The sequence below is a fragment of the Nerophis ophidion genome, linkage group LG20, assembly GCF_033978795.1.
Source record: "Nerophis ophidion isolate RoL-2023_Sa linkage group LG20, RoL_Noph_v1.0, whole genome shotgun sequence".
NCBI lineage: Eukaryota > Metazoa > Chordata > Actinopteri > Syngnathiformes > Syngnathidae > Nerophis > Nerophis ophidion.
Window position 1 is genome coordinate 47,384,775 of NC_084630.1, and position 12,289 is coordinate 47,397,063.

The window sequence follows — 12,289 nt, forward strand, 5'->3', positions numbered from 1 at the left end:
CACACACACACACTTCACACACACACACGCACACACACACACACACACGCACACACGCACGCACACACGCACACACACACACACACACACACACACACACACACACACACACACACACACACACACACACATTCGTACGCACTGAAACAACTTCCGTACCTCACGAAAACATATTTAAACAGATGGAAAAAACTATCGCAGAACACAGTGTCACGTAGCAACTGGTCTTTACGGTCGTTTGAATCAACAGGTCAGTTTGGGGGACAAAAGGAGGGTTCAGTTTTTACTGACTTCCCATCTGACAGTTTAAATGTTTATGACCGTTTGAATCAACAGGACACGCACGCACACACACACACTCACGCACGCACACACACACACACACACACACATACACACACACACACACGCACACACACACACACACACACACACACACACACACCATTACCTCTGCTTTACCATGTTATTAGACATTGGTTTAACTCCATTTAAGCATTTAAACGTTAAAAGCATTGCACTTGTACGACGATGTAATACCTTTTTTTTTTTTAACAGCCGATGACGACGAAGTGAAAGACGATGAACTTTGCTTAAACGGTCTTACAAAGTTGGAAGATGATTTTCGAGGTGTGTTTAAACCTTCAAATTATTTAATATTATGTGTATTCATTATTTAGTTTCATAGAGGATTTGCCGTAAGATCCTAACGCGATCGTTTTAACACAATCGCAGTCTGGTGAGTCAAATGATTCTCATTTTACAAGAAAAAAAACATGCGGTATACGATACATATATCCATATATTTACTTACAGATTTTCCGTTTACATCTCTTGCTCACTGGTCTCCCTTAAAGCTGGCGGGTCCGTCAACGGCCGTTCCAGGCAGAGGAGAAGGCTTGATTGCGCCAAAGACTCCAGACATCGAATCCTTGCTCCGAGGGGAAATCATCGAAAACGACGGTGAATGTCCGACAGGCACCCGCTGTAAGTTTTTCTCGTTTTCTGTAAGCTTTTTAAGATTCTCAGGAGCTTTAAAGAGCTCCTCTCATTCCAATGTCTTTCGCTCAAATGAATTTCGCGCCTAAGGGGAATGGGCGGGGACTGATTCCGGAGGTGGGCGGTTGTTTCCGCCAAGCAACCTTCTGGTTGAAATGGAGTGTGGATCAAGATGGATCCCTACTCTATATTCTTTTATTTAACCCAATGTTTTTTAAATACGTGTATAATGCTTTATATCCTATGGGTTGTGAATTCCATCCTACAATATCTTCCAAGGAACCCAAAGAAATGTTACCACACCTCCCGCTTTATTTATTCTATAGATTGCCTGAACTATTTCATAAACTAAATCTTGTCTTGTTTCTGATGCTATGTTTTTTATGCTCATCAATGCACTGTTGGACTGCGAGCACACAACTACTTTCCTTGCTTTGTTTTCCTCTATCCAGTTAACTGCCATATAAATTGCTACCAATTCCCCCGTAAAAACAGATAGTTTATCACTGATTATTTTATTTAATACTATGTTTCCTTGTGGGATAACTGCTACAGCTCTTACCTTTATTTTTTTTTATATAGTTTTTGATGCATCCGTATATATCATATCTCAATCCATTTTTCTATCCGGTAACTATTTAAATTTCTATTCTTTAGTAATTGCATGTTTTCTTTTGGGTTATCAAACATCCACGGTGGTATTGCAGGCATTGGTACTGTAGGACTAACTTTAATATTGTCAATTTTAACTTTATTACATATGTCTCCTATAATCCACCCAAAACTATTCTTTTTTGTTTTCTCTTTTTCTTGGCAGATTGGTAGCACTGGACAAGTCGGATATCCTTGCTTGGATCCTTTTAAAGTTGCCCGATAAACTGCTGAGAGTTGATCTCTCCTCTTGTCCAAAGGTTTTTCGTTCATTTTTACTTGTAATACTGGCACTAGGGTTGATGTAGTAGCTCCACAACATAACCTTAAAGCCTGTGACTGGATCCGGTCTATTTTCCCAAGTCATGTTTTTGAAGCAGATTGGTAAATAATGCATCCGTAATCAATAACAGATGGAATTAAAGTTATAAATATATACATGTATTGTTTTCAACGTTAACCTATCAGCCCCCCAATCATTACCCCTCAAAGACCTCATTATATTTAACACCTTTTTACTTTTTCCCCTATTTTTTTTATTTTCCGGAAGGAACACTCCTGAAGGAATAAATAAAGTACTATCTAATCTAATCTAATCAAATCTATTTTGCTGATGTGGGTTGACTAGTTCATATTTTTATCAAACCATATTCCTAAATATTTAAATACTTGTACCTCTTCTATATTTTCACCTTAGAGTTTTTATTTGGAGCTTGTTTGGTACTTTTGTCTTTGTAAAATGTATGACTTTTGTCTTTCCAACAGAGAATCTTAAACCTCAAGCCGTTCCCCAGTCTTGAACATTATTTACCACTTTGTTAGTTTTTTGATTATTTCTTTTGACTCTAAATAATATACTAGTCTTTCATTAATCTTTTTTTTTTTTCCATTACTTTTCCCCAAATTTATAATTTCCTGCCTCTTCCGGGTCTTACCCTGACTTGCATATTGGAATTGTTACCGCTAATTTTCCCCTCTGCCGGTCATTCTCCTTCTTCATATATCCTGTCATATCATTTCAAGACCACTTCTTTGACGATGCCACCTAAGTTTTTGATCATTTGATAACCCGCTAGGTCTTTCCCCGGTGACGTATTTTTAACCTTTTTCAAAATTCGAACCATTTCATTCAAAGAAAATGTCATATCCATAGTGTTGGTAAAGCTATTAACGTTGTCTTCCATCATTTCCCCAATATTTAAACTCATTGTTTTTTCTCTCTTTTGTTTTTCCACATTTCTCAAATTATCATTACTGTGCACTTTAACAAATGTTTTTGCTAAAGGTTCTGCTGTTTCTTTACCCGTGACTACATCTTCTTTGATAAATGTGGCACATCATCCTCTTTACCCTTCATTCCTATCTTTACGAATCGTTATATATCCTTTTATTATAAAGTTTAATTTTGGCTTCAGCCCTGTTTCTTGAATACAAATTATACGTGGTTTAGTTTTCATATTTTTAATATATCCCTTTAATTCATGTTCGGTTGCTATCAAACTTCTGGCATTCCACCGGACCATTAACAGGGTGTTGGAATGTGGTGACATGATTCCGTCACGTCTACTCTCCGTAGTACAGCTTGCACCCGGTACCAAGATAGTTCTTTCAACAACTTTGATGCTGCTTTGACAATTATTTTGATCTTCTCAGTCTTATTTTTACTTTCATTTTGTATCAAAGCTGAGTTGTGCTCTCTGGTTTATTTTGCAAATGAACCGACAGAACATGATCATGTACAAGACTCGCCTACCCACAATGCACTGCAACCCAACGCTCCTGGTCGGATGTTTTTTTCGGGGTTCATGGAGAGATGCGGTAAAGAGTGGTAGCCAAGACACACGGTCACACACGGTCACACACGGTCACACACGGTCACACACGGTCACACTCGGCAATTATTTTGACCTGGGGAGCAGATATAGAGGAAAAAAAATTTGTCTGGGGGGCCGGGATATCTGATTTTCAGGTACAAAAAACTTCACAATGACACAAAATAAACACAACAGTTAAACCTCACACTAAAAACAAGACATTGACTTGTACGTTCAAAAGACAGAATAGAACAAGTCAAGACATGCAATGCCATCTACAAAATGTTATGTAAATGTTAGTCATTACACACGCGGCTATGGTTTTGATGTATTTGTTGCAGACATGTTTACGTCAAGTAACATCACATGGTTCCATTTGCACCTTTCAACAAATCTGAAAAGGAATATTAAGAAGTAAAACTTATATTTAATCCTACCTCTTCTCCGAGCACACGGTGACCGTACATACGGGTCGAAAAATGTTGACCTAATTCAGCATTTCTCAAAGTGTGGGGAATAGAGACATGACAGGTGGGGCGCGAGGAAAGGGAGGACATTTTTTATTTTTGATTTTTTTTTACTATGCTTTCATTTTCTATACACACTGTAAATCACTTTGTGATTCTGTCTGTGAAATCCGCCGTATAAATAAATGTAAATTACTTATTTTTCCTGTAGGCTTTAAATTTCTCGGCAGGAGCGAAAGTTTGACAGACATAGCAACAGTAACTTTTGCAGGCAGGTCTAAGAGGAACAAATTTTCGCGCGGATGGGTAGCAGGCTAATGTGCGAACCACAATTACACAAAATGGATACATTTGCAACTCGCACCTCAAAGGTCTGCGGAGAAACAAAAATATGACGGGTCTAATCAACCAAAAAGTCAACCTAAAAGAAAATATGGCGAAGGGTATCTTGCTCTTGGATTCACGGCAGCGGAGGTGGGGGCAGAGGAGAGACCCCTGTGTGTTCTTTGTCTAAAACGGCTAGCAGCAAACAGCATCAGGCCCAACAAAGTAAAGAGACAACTCGAGACCACACATGATGTCCAATAAATTGTTTTGTTGGGGCGATGGGGGTAGGTGGGCCTTGAGTCTAAAGTGGTGATGACGGAAAAAAAAAAAGTTTGAGAAGCCCTGACCTAATTGTACGGATCTCACTTTAAACGGCAAACCGATCATTTAAATGTTTTCACTTTGAATATGAAACGAGGAGTAAAATGTACAATGTACAATATTATCAATTATTTCACAAGGACATGTTTTAAGGATATTGTACAGTATAATTAAATCTAAAATGAATGTGATCACTTTCAGGATCATTTTATTTTTAGCCAGTAAACAACTGTTATGTACTTTTGAATCGGGTTTTCCCCTTTAAATAACAAAAATTATAGAATTTTACAATATTCATTATTATTAAATATTAAATGTGCCAACTAGTTTTACGGCATACATCATTCCCCCTTTACCCATTTGTTAAAAAGACGAAAGTTGATGCGAACGCCTACGTGCTGTCAGAAAACTAAAATAAGAAGAATGCCTTTGTGCAATTACTGCTAATAAATCAATCAATAAAATGCATCAGTCAAATAGTACAGGCAACTTCGTTAACATGGAGCCACAGACAATTTCATTCAAAAAGTCCCAATTGCTAACATAAAGATACAACAACAAATAAAGGCAAAGAAGGCCTAGTAGGTAATTACAACATCAGACAAAGTATTAAAAATGTCGGTCCAATAACTGCACAGGGATGGGCAGAGCCAAAACATGTGTAGCAAGTAAGCTGGAGACTGTTGACACTGAAATAAGGCTATATGTGGCACAGATACAAGATTTATAAACTCTACTTAAAGCCCCACTTAAGAATTTTCAGTTTTGGTTTATATTGGCCGCACCAGTGAACCAAAGCGATGGCGTTTTCCCAAAAGGAAAACCACATTTACCATGAGGACTAGCGCATATAGCGTCCAACTGACACGATAATGCCACAATGATTCTGTATTACTGAACTTTCCACAGTAGGAACCTACATTCGTTTTCTACCACTTATTCCCTTTTGGGGACGTGGGGGTCGCTGGCGCCTATCTCAGCTACAATCGGGTGGAAGGAGGTGTACACCCTGGACAAGTCGCCATCTCATCGCAGGGTCAACATAGATAGACGGACAACATTCACACCAACCTACATATTTTACTCAAACCTTATATTTGCAGTTTGAAGTCACTGCATTGTTTTTTCCTTGTACAGTTATTTTGAGTTTGTTGCGTGGTTGGTCAGTGTGGAACTGCAAAGTATCGCGCTGGTGGGTATTTATTGCTACCACACAAATTTCCAGTAGCTAAAATTAGTATTATTATTCTGATTTGAGCATTGAAAGTCACTTACTAGTTTAGCAGGAACAGATCCAAAGCAGCATTGGTCTAAAATCTCTTGTCTTTTGACCTCACGCAAGTTAGTTAAAGTCGTGCCATTGTTGATCCTTGATTGTCCCTCCCTTTTTTTTTTTTTTTGAAAACCCGATTCAAAAGTACATAACAGTTGTTTACTGGCTAAAAATAAAATGATCCTGAAAGTGATCACATTCATTTTAGATTTAATTATACTGTACAATATCCTTAAAACATGTCCTTGTGAAATAATTGATAATATTGTACATTTTACTCCTCGTTTCATATTCAAAGTGAAAACATTTAAATGATCGGTTTGCCGTTTAAAGTGAGATCCGTACAATTAGGTCAGGGCTTCTCAAACTTTTTTTTTTCTGTCATCAGCACTTTAGACTCAAGGCCCACCTACCCCCATCGCCCCAACAAAACAATTTATTGGACATCATGTGTGGTCTCGAGTTGTCTCTTTGCTTTGTTGGGTCTCAGGCTGTCTGCTGCTAGCCGTTTTAGACAAAGAACACACAGGGGTCTCTCCTCTGCCCCCACCTCCGCTGCCGTGAATCCAAGAGCAAGATACCCTTCGCCATATTTTCTTTTAGGTTGACTTTTTGGTTGATTAGACCCGTCATATTTTTGTTTCTCCGCAGACCTTTGAGGTGCGAGTTGCAAATGTATCCATTTTGTGTAATTGTGGTTCGCACATTAGCCTGCTACCCATCCGCGCGAAAGTTTGTTCCTCTTAGCCCTGCCTGCAAAAGTTACTGTTGCTATGTCTGTCAAACTTTCGCTCCTGCCGAGAAATTTAAAGCCTACAGGAAAAATAAGTAATTTACATTTATTTATACGGCGGATTTCACAGACAGAATCACAAAGTGATTTACAGTGTGTATAGAAAATGAAAGCATAGTAAAAAAAAATAAAAAATAAAAAATTCCCTCCCTTTCCTCGCGCCCCACCTGTCATGTCTCTATTCCCCACACTTTGAGAAATGCTGAATTAGGTCAACATTTTTCGACCCGTATGTACGGTCACCGTGTGCTCGGAGAAGAGGTAGGATTAAATATAAGTTTTACTTCTTAATATTCCTTTTCAGATTTGTTGAAAGGTGCAAATGGAACCATGTGATGTTACTTGACGTAAACATGTCTGTAACAAATACATCAAAACCATAGCCGCGTGTGTAATGACTAACATTTACATAACATTTTGTAGATGGCATTGCATGTCTTGACTTGTTCTATTCTGTCTTTTGAACGTACAAGTCAATGTCTTGTTTTTAGTGTGAGGTTTAACTGTTGTGTTTATTTTGTGTCATTGTGAATTTTTTTGTACCTGAAAATCAGATATCCCGGCCCCCCAGACACATTTTTTCCTCTATATCTGCTCCCCAGGTCAAAATAATTGCGGAGTGTGACCGTGTGTGACCGTGTGTGACCGTGTGTGACCGTGTGTGACCGTGTGTCTTGGCTACCACTCTTTACCGCATCTCTCCATGAACCCCGAAAAAACATCCGACCAGGAGCGTTGGGCTGCAGTGCATTGTGGGTAGGCGAGTCTTGTACATGATCATGTTCTGTCGGTTCATTTGCAAAATAAACCAGAGAGCACAACTCAGCTTTGATACAAAATGAAAGTAAAAATAAGACTGAGAAGATCAAAATAATTGTCAAAGCAGCATCAAAGTTGTTGAAAGAACTATCTTGGTACCGGGTGCAAGCTGTACTACGGAGAGTAGACGTGACGGAGTCATGTCACCACATTCCAACACCCTGTTAATGGTCCGGTGGAATGCCAGAAGTTGTATAGCAACCGAACATGAATTAAAGGGATATATTAAAAATATGAAAACTAAACCACGTATAATTTGTATTCAAGAAACAGGGCTGAAGCCAAAATTAAACTTTATAATAAAAGGATATATAACGATTCGTAAAGATAGGAATGAAGGGTAAAGAGGATGATGTGCCACATTTATCAAAGAAGATGTAGTCACGGGTAAAGAAACAGCAGAACCTTTAGCAAAAACATTTGTTGAAGTGCACAGTAATGATAATTTGAGAAATGTGGAAAAACAAAAGAGAGAAAAAACAATGAGTTTAAATATTGGGGAAATGATGGAAGACAACGTTAATAGCTTTACCAACACTATGGATATGACATTTTCTTTGAATGAAATGGTTCGAATTTTGAAAAAGGTTAAAAATACGTCACCGGGGAAAGACCTAGCGGGTTATCAAATGATCAAAAACTTAGGTGGCATCGTCAAAGAAGTGGTCTTGAAATGATATGACAGGATATATGAAGAAGGAGAATGACCGGCAGAGGGGAAAATTAGCGGTAACAATTCCAATATGCAAGTCAGGGTAAGACCCGGAAGAGGCAGGAAATTATAAATTTGGGGAAAAGTAATGGAAAAAAAAAAAGATTAATGAAAGACTAGTATATTATTTAGAGTCAAAAGAAATAATCAAAAAACTAACAAAGTGGTAAATAATGTTCAAGACTGGGGAACGGCTTGAGGTTTAAGATTCTCTGTTGGAAAGACAAAAGTCATACATTTTACAAAGACAAAAGTACCAAACAAGCTCCAAATAAAAACTCTAAGGTGAAAATATAGAAGAGGTACAAGTATTTAAATATTTAGGAATATGGTTTGATAAAAATATGAACTAGTCAACCCACATCAGCAAAATAGATTTGATTAGATTAGATTAGATAGTACTTTATTTATTCCTTCAGGAGTGTTCCTTCCGGAAAATAAAAAAATAGGGGAAAAAGTAAAAAGGTGTTAAATATAATGAGGTCTTTGAGGGGTAATGATTGGGGGGCTGATAGGTTAACGTTGAAAACAATACATGTATGTATTTATAACTTTAATTCCATCTGTTATTGATTACGGATGCATTATTTACCAATCTGCTTCAAAAACATGACTTGGGAAAATAGACCGGATCCAGTCACAGGCTTTAAGGTTATGTTGTGGAGCTACTACATCAACCCTAGTGGCAGTATTACAAGTAAAAATGAACGAAAAACCTTTGGACAAGAGGAGAGATCAACTCTCAGCAGTTTATCGGGCAACTTTAAAAGGATCCAAGCAAGGATATCCGACTTGTCCAGTGCTACCAATCTGCCAAGAAAAAGAGAAAACAAAAAAGAATAGTTTTGGGTGGATTATAGGAGTCATATGTAATAAAGTTAAAATTGACAATATTAAAGTTAGTCCTACAGTACCAATGCCTGCAATACCACCGTGGATGTTTGATAACCCAAAAGAAAACATGCAATTACTAAAGAATAGAAATTTAAATAGTTACCGGATAGAAAAATGGATTGAGATATGATATATACGGATGCATCAAAAACTATATAAAAAAAAATAAAGGTAAGAGCTGTAGCAGTTATCCCACAAGGAAACATAGTATTAAATAAAATAATCAGTGATAAACTATCTGTTTTTACGGGGGAATTGGTAGCAATTTATATGGCAGTTAACTGGATAGAGGAAAACAAAGCAAGGAAAGTAGTTGTGTGCTCGCAGTCCAACAGTGCATTGATGAGCATAAAAAACATAGCATCAGAAACAAGACAAGATTTAGTTTATGAAATAGTTCAGGCAATCTATAGAATAAATAAAGCGGGAGGTGTGGTAACATTTCTTTGGGTTCCTTGGAAGATATTGTAGGATGGAATTCACAACACATAGGATATAAAGCATTATACACGTATTTAAAAAACATTGGGTTAAATAAAAGAATATAGAGTAGGGATCCATCTTGATCCACACTCCATTTCAACCAGAAGGTTGCTTGGCGGAAACAACCGCCCACCTCCGGAATCAGTCCCCGCCCATTCCCCTTAGGCGCGAAATTCATTTGAGCGAAAGACATTGGAATGAGAGGAGCTCTTTAAAGCTCCTGAGAATCTTAAAAAGCTTACAGAAAACGAGAAAAACTTACAGCGGGTGCCTGTCGGACATTCACCGTCGTTTTCGATGATTTCCCCTCGGAGCAAGGATTCGATGTCTGGAGTCTTTGGCGCAATCAAGCCTTCTCCTCTGCCTGGAACGGCCGTTGACGGACCCGCCAGCTTTAAGGGAGACCAGTGAGCAAGAGATGTAAACGGAAAATCTGTAAGTAAATATATGTATATATGTATCGTATACCGCATGTTTTTTTTCTTGTAAAATGAGAATCATTTGACTCACCAGACTGCGATTGTGTTAAAACGATCGCGTTAGGATCTTACGGCAAATCCTCTATGAAACTAAATAATGAATACACATAATATTAAATAATTTGAAGGTTTAAACACACCTCGAAAATCATCTTCCAACTTTGTAAGACCGTTTAAGCAAAGTTCATCGTCTTTCACTTCGTCGTCATCGGTTGTTAAAAAAAAAAAGGTATTACATCGTCGTACAAGTGCAATGCTTTTAACGTTTAAATGCTTAAATGGAGTTAAACCAATGTCTAATAACATGGTAAAGCAGAGGTAATGGTGTGTGTGTGTGTGTGTGTGTGTGTGTGTGTGCGTGTGTGTGTGTGTGTATGTGTGTGTGTGTGTGTGTGTGTGCGTGCGTGTGTGTGTGTGTGCGTGCGTGTCCTGTTGATTCAAACGGTCATAAACATTTAAACTGTCAGATGGGAAGTCAGTAAAAACTGAACCCTCCTTTTGTCCCCCAAACTGACCTGTTGATTCAAACGACCGTAAAGACCAGTTGCTACGTGACACTGTGTTCTGCGATAGTTTTTTCCATCTGTTTAAATATGTTTTCGTGAGGTACGGAAGTTGTTTCAGTGCGTACGAGTGTGTGTGTGTGTGTGTGTGTGTGTGTGTGTGTGTGTGTGTGTGTGTGTGTGTGTGTGTGTGTGTGTGTGTGTGTGCGTGCGTGCGTGCGTGCGTGCGTGTGTGTGTGTGTGTGTGAAGTGTGTGTGTGTGTGCGTGTGTGCGTGTCCACCAAAAACTTCCCAATCCACGGTAGATAACGATGAAAATATCGAGAAAGGGCTTCCGTCTCTTCTTTCTTTTAGCTGAAAACTGAATACGATTTAGAAACACTCGACTTTTTTGCGGAGCGTCAATGTAAGTTTTATTATTTTTATCAATCGAAACAGGCGTTTCACTAATCATGACCGAATCGAACAAAGTCTTTACGCTAACGTATAAAGCTCCAAATAATGACTAAGACAATGTCTAATAACATGGTAATAACAGTGCGTACGAATGTGTGTGTGTGTGTGTGTGTGTGTGTGTGTGTGTGTGTGAAGTGCGTGCGTGTCCACATCTCCACACGTAACATTCCCAGCCATCAATACATCGAAATCTGGAAGTTGTTTCAAACGATCGTAAACATTTAAACTATCAAATATATGGTCACATGCTGCTCAGATGACATTGCTTTCTTAAAAAAACTGAACCCTCCTCTGTTCCCTGTCAGGTCTTAACTCCACCCTCTTCCTGGTTTAACCACTCCCACCGCAGGTCTTAACTCTGCCCTCTTTCTGTTTAAAACTCCACCCTCTTCCTGGTTTAACCACTCCCACCGCAGGTCTTAACTCCACCCTCTTCCGGGTAAGCCACACCCACTTGACCTTGACATTTGAACCTGACCTTTGACCTTTGACTTTGACCTTTAACCTTGACCCCCTCATAAATCATTAACCTTTGAACTTGACCCCTCATAAATCATTGACCTTTGACCTTGAGGGTCATAAATCATTGTTTTATGGGGGGTCATAAATCACTTTTGACTAAAGGTAGGGACTTAACTTCTCTGATATCAACCAAAGTTCCACATCCCACTCCCTGGATTATATATAACCTAATGTAAATAATCAAATGTACTTCTAATGTATATACTTGTTCTTATGCTATGTGAACTCACTATGTTCTCTGCTGGCTGTACATATCCTACTAAATAAGACCTACACTGTTTCAATGTCCACATTTCTCTGTTGATGCAATTGTTGATGACTGAAGTACTGATATCAACCAAAGCTCCTCATCCCACCCCCCGGATTGTAAATAATTCAATGTACATACTATGATGATTAACTTGTGTGATGACTGTATTATGTTGATAGTATATATTTGTACCATGAATTGATTAACGTGGACCCCGACTTAAACAAGTTGAGAAACTTATTGGGGTGTTACCATTTAGTGGTCAATTGTACGCAATATGTACTGTACTGTGCAATCTACTAATAAAAGTATCAATCAATCAATCAATCAATCAATCAATCAAAATCATTAAACAAACATTTTTTAAATTTTATTTTAATGTACTATTATTTAATATATAATATTGTTTTAGTTGCTTAAGAGATATTCCTGGCTCTGAATTTGCTCGTTGCTATTTTTATGTTTTTGTGCATTATTTGTTGCCGTGATCATTAAACAAACAGGTTACTCATCAGTTACTCAGTAC

The 12,289-nt window shown here is 38.2% G+C and overlaps 1 long non-coding RNA gene across 1 annotated transcript; it reads right to left on the reverse strand.

Annotated features, from left to right (window-relative positions):
- Nucleotides 1-8,780: 8,780 nt before the first annotated feature.
- On the reverse strand, nt 8,781-10,247 carry LOC133538619 (uncharacterized). The gene is made up of 3 exons (XR_009803058.1): nt 10,173-10,247; nt 9,816-9,945; nt 8,781-8,986 (listed from the first exon to the last, which is right to left on the reverse strand). It is a non-coding gene; the product is annotated as an uncharacterized LOC133538619 (long non-coding RNA).
- Between the last annotated feature and the right edge of the window lie 2,042 nt (nt 10,248-12,289).